The sequence below is a fragment of the Choloepus didactylus genome, chromosome 4 (genome assembly GCF_015220235.1).
Source record: "Choloepus didactylus isolate mChoDid1 chromosome 4, mChoDid1.pri, whole genome shotgun sequence".
Taxonomy (NCBI): domain Eukaryota; kingdom Metazoa; phylum Chordata; class Mammalia; order Pilosa; family Megalonychidae; genus Choloepus; species Choloepus didactylus.
This window is the reverse complement of record NC_051310.1, coordinates 154,097,636-154,103,165: the sequence shown is the minus strand read 5'-3', so window position 1 is coordinate 154,103,165 and position 5,530 is coordinate 154,097,636.

The following is a 5,530-nucleotide window of genomic DNA, read 5'->3' as shown; positions in this document are numbered from 1 at the left end:
CTGAGTATGAAACAGCTACATAGCTGGAACTGTCCATCATGAGTGGAGTTCATACAAACCAAGTCATAAATTCAGGTGGGACAAACAGCAATCTATTATTAGTTGGATGTAGGGTGTCTGTTTTGGGGGCATGTTTTATTTTGCTTCAGTTTTCTGTTTTTTGTTTGTGTTTGTTTTTTAAAAAAATTTTATTAGCAGTTTCCCCACTGGACTCCTGAGTTTCAAAATAGTTGATTCGGACAGTTCCTGATGGTTGTTCTGGCAGACAGAGAGACTGATTCCTGGAGCTTCCTACTCTGCCATTGCCCCCGCAATTCCTTCTTCTTTACTTTCTTAATATTGCTTATTGATACACTGAAGGTTTTTTTTTTATTAGAGGAGTTGTTTACAGAAAGGGAAGTTGTATATTTATAGATCATGTACAAAATATAGTTCTCAAATATCTCCACCATTTTTAACATTTTGCATCATTGTAGCACTTGATTTTGCAAGGAGAATAGGTCAAACCTTAACTGACCTATGTCATGCAAGCTGCTGTGTACAGTCTTCAAGGCCCTTGGGGAATGCCCTGGGCCTGGGGTTCCCACATTCACCCCCACATAGCAATTTGCATTGACCATAGGAGTGACATTGCATCCATAATCCACAACAAAAATACAGTGAACAGCAGAGTACAAGTAAACAAGTACATATGGACAGTAATTCTATTAACAAGTGGCACCATGGCCAAGTTAAAGAATTCAACCATTTGGACAAAGGATCATCAGATAAATGTTCAATATTTTGTATATGATCTTGCATGTGATTAAGAGCTTGTGTTACATTTTGTGAGTTATCAGGTATATATATATATAGAACATTGAATATTAATTAACTCATAGGTACACATGGGGCTAAAATAGCTAAAGGATAAAACTAGCAGGCAGTTTGCTTTATTCTATATCTAGATTTTACCATTTTCTAACTTTGACCACAGAAATAAATTTCCCTTTCTGCAAACTTTCTGCAACTTTTTATATCCATGCAGGTTTTGTTCTACATCCTCTCTCTTTTTTTTAATTCTGAAAAATCAGTCATTTATGACAAAACTACTTTCATTTCCTTTTAATACAAAACATTCTTTATACTTCTTATATTTAAGTTACAAAAATAATTTTGGAACCCATTTTCAAGCAAACATTCTACAGCATAAAATTGCCACTAAAATTAAAACTCTTTAGAATAATGCTAAATACTTAAAACACTTAAGTTAATGCATTATTGAAACAGTAATATACAACTTTTAAACAATAATTAATAGCACATGTAGGTACAGTATATAAGCTGAGTTTTCATTAGTGGGTAGAAGACTTCCAGGTGAGGGGTTTTTAAATGTCATATTTTCTCCCTGTGTGGTGAGCCCTTCAGCAACAGATCTACAGTTCCTTTGGGGTTGTGAAGTTATGCATACAGTTCCCTGGGAGGTGGAGGTCCCAGATGGGAAATACAAATAACCTTTGGCATAATACCCCATGGGTTTAGGATTCTTAACCAGCATGGCTGCATGGGCCAGAACCAGAGTCAATTGACCTTATTTTCCCCAATTTTTAGTGTTTGTGGCACAAGCAATAGCATATTATTATCTCTGCCTCTCTGTGGCTTGAGGGCAGCTGGCCCCCCTTATTTGAATTCATAAGGCTTGCATGGGTCCTGCGGTTACCATTTCCACAGGCTCAGGAGCCACTGCTGCGGGTCTAGAGTTAATGCTGGTAAGTCATTAAATCCATTGTTGTAAGGAGTTTCTATCATCCTTTAAGTGTTCCTTTAAAAGGCCATTCATTCTTTCAATTAACCCAGCTGCTGTGGGATTATAGAGCAAGTGAAATTCCAAAGGACATTATGTTCTGTAGCTCCTGCCTGGGTTAATTGCCTGGTGAAGGGCATCCCCCATCATTGTCCACATGTGTGGGGACCATGAAAAAGGCATTTAATTTTTCTAAGCTATGTATGGTAGTTTGTTATTTGGCCTTGCCCACTGGGAAGGCCAGCAGCAGTCCCATAGCTGTATCTATGGTGGTGAAGATATATTTTGCCCCTTTGGGCAGAGGAAGGGGCCAAGAGAGTCTACTTGCCACCACGCGAGAGGAATCTGGTCTTGGTCAATGGGTCCAAGTCAGTGAGGAGGCATTCTGGGCCATCATAGTGAGCAGGAGGGGCTAGCATCCTCTACTCCTTTTAACCCTTGTCAGGTGATAGGCAGCTGAAACTGTTGTGCCAGCTTCCACAGTGCCCAGTTTTCTGATGCAGCCATTCAGTCACCTCATACATCATTGGTGTTATGCTGCAGAATTTTGCTAGGGCATTTGCTTCTCTGTTACCTGGCAATGAGTTAATGTTGTGGGCAGAAATATGGAAAGCAGTTACCTTACATTTCTGGCAGGTAGTCCAGATGTCTTCCCACAGTTTTTTCCCCATAGAGGGTGGTTGACCACCATCCATCACTCCTGCTTCCATGTGGTCATCCATACTGTTAAGCCTTGATATACAGCCTGGTTTTCTGTGCAGTCAAGGTGTCTTATAGTTCATAAACAATTACCATCCACACAGCCCACAGCTCAGCCTACTGGAAAATTTCTTGCATCTCTGCATTCAAAGAGCTGTTGCCAAAAATTCTGTACCATAGGAGGTAAGTTTTCCATTTTGTCAGCATGATCACCTGAGCACTCCCCACATGGGGCTTGTTTACAATGTCCTGTATCCACCCCTATGTGGGTATGGTCACTGGGCACCTTTGAGTTAGACTTTGACTTGTGAAAAGCATTATAAGCTGTGCACAATTGCTTTTCCAAAGGGCTATATCTGAGTTCTGTGCCCTTCCAAAGTTGGGACCAGAATCTAATACTTACACATTTAGCCTGTTGCATTTGCCACAAACCCCACCCAAAGCCAATATTTGTACTGGCCACATCCAATTCACAGGGTATATCAGGGTCCACCCCCTTAAAGCCTGTGCTTGTACAATAGTTCATTTAGCTTTGATAAACACAGTCTGCCATGGAAAATCCCATTCCCATGTTTTTCCTTTTCTAATTATGGTGTATAAAGGTTTAAAATTTTTAAATAGAGTATAAACAGTTTCCAATAACCTAATAAACCAAGAAAAGCTATTAATTATTTAGGAGTTCTTAGTGTGGGATAAATTTGTATTTTAACAACAACAGCTGAAGGAATAGCTTTAGTTTTACCCAACCAAACAATACCCAAGAACTTGATAGAATGCCCAGGCTCTTGTAATCTGTTTTGGTTTATCACCCATCCTTGACTTTCAAGGTAGGTCACCACTGTGCTAGTGGCAATTTCTAGTTCTGGAAAAGAATTACTGGTTAGCATGATATCATCATTTTAAAGAAACTTAGGGGATGCCCTTTTCTTTAAATCTTGTGCTACAAGTCCACAGCAGATGGTGGGACTGTGGAGGTATCCTTGTGGAAGCACAGTAAATGTCCATGGTTGATTTTCCCACCTGAAGGTGGATGCAGTCTGTCTGGAGGGATCTAAAATTCTAAAATAAGCTTTAGCAAGGTTTAACACATAGTGAAATTGGCTTCATTGGGTACTCATATCCTGCAACAAGGTAGCTACTTTCAACACAGCTGCAAACAAAAGAGTTACTAAATTAAGTTCAATATAATTAACAGCCATTTGCCAGGTACCATTAGTTTTTTCACTGACCAGACAGGGCTATTAAATGACCTGGTAATTTGTACTGATATATTGCCATAGTGCATCTGCAAGAAGGTAACTTTTGTTGGACCAGAGGATGCACATGCTTCCTTTCCTCAGTTTTAATTTCCCAATCAGACAGTGGCTCATCACCTTTTCATGAAGAATCAACAGGGTTCCACACTTTAGGGTCCCAAACAGGGGCAGCTAGGGTATGCCTAATTTGCCCTTTGGGCAGCTTATGCCCTCTTACTCTAGTGTACTGGCTTGCCAGTATTTCTAAACTTTTATCCAGAGAATCTTTCAATTCTGCATGGGTCAATTGCATATCACTTTCTAACTCCAATTTTTCTTCTAAGCTGCAGAATGCCACATTGGCCTTTAATGCCTTTTCTGTAGCTGCACACACAACTTCCCAGAATGTCCAGGTTACTGCTGCAGCAGCCTGGTGGCTTTCCATTTTCTCATGAAATCCTACTAGTCCTGCAACCTGTTGCAGGAGGGGTATTAGTTCAGCTGGAGAGTTATACACATCTCCATGCTCCCTCAGCAGACCCCATTCATCTAGGAGGGTAGCCACCTCTCCCCACATAGATGTTGCAGGTTACCCCAGTTCCCCACCTGGGGGCCTTCTCCCTTTCTCTTCCCCAAGTTTGTGTCATCAGTGACTGGGATTTCTTTAGTCTCCAGGCTGGCACACCAATTGTCATGGCCCAAGAGGGCTTTTGTAGCCAAAGGACTAAAGAAAGCACTGGACACATTCTGAGACATGAGATTTTATTATGGGGCTTACACTGCTTTAGCAGTCCCAAGCTGTTTTTGCCTGGAGGGCAAATTTGGGCATGGGGGTTGGGAAGCTGAGATAAGTTTTCTAATTCAGTCTTTCACAACAAGAACAAGTTCAGTGGCTCAAAATGGTAGCACATGTTGATTCCACACAAACCTGGGGAGGGGATGGGGGAAGGGCCAGCAAGGATGCCAGGAACTTCTTTGGCTTTTGAATTTGTGTTTTCTTGATGCAGCAGTTGCTTATTTAATGCAACCCTTTAACAGTTTTTCTTTCTGTAGTTTTGAGGAAATGTACCATCTTTAAGACTCCTCTGCCACTTTTGTCCAAGGCAGGTTAGAACAATGGTCATTTTCAGGGCCAGCCCCCAGGGTTCTGAAGTAGTTAATCAAAAGCAGTGATCAGTAATCAGACCACACACCACTGGATCCTGGAGAACTAGGTCTCCCCCCACCTCTTTTTTTAAATATTCATTTTATTGAGATATATTCACATACCACACAGTCATACAAAACAAATCATACATTTGATTGTTCACAGTACCATTACATAGTTGTACATTCATCACCAAAATCAATCCCTGACACCTTCATTACCACACACAAAAATAACAAGAATAATAATTAAAGTGAAAAAGAGCAATTAAAGTAAAAAAGAACACTGGGTGCCTTTGTCTGTTTGTTTGTTTCCTTCCCCTATTTTTCTACTCATCCATCCATAAACTAGACAAAGGGGAATGTGGTCCTTATGGCTTTCCCAATCCCATTGTCACCCCTCATAAGCTACATTTTTATACAATTGTCTTCAAGATTCATGGGTTCTGGGTTGTAGTTTGATAGTTTCAGGTATCTACCACCAGTTACCCCAATTCATTAGAACCTAAAAAGGGTTGTCTAAATTGTGTGTAAGAGTGTCCACCAGAGTGACCTCTCGGCTCCTTTTGGAATCTCTCTGCCACTGAAGTTTATTTCATTTCCATTCACATCCCCTTTTTGGGCAAGAAGATGTTCTCCATCCCACGATGCCGGGTCTACATTCCTC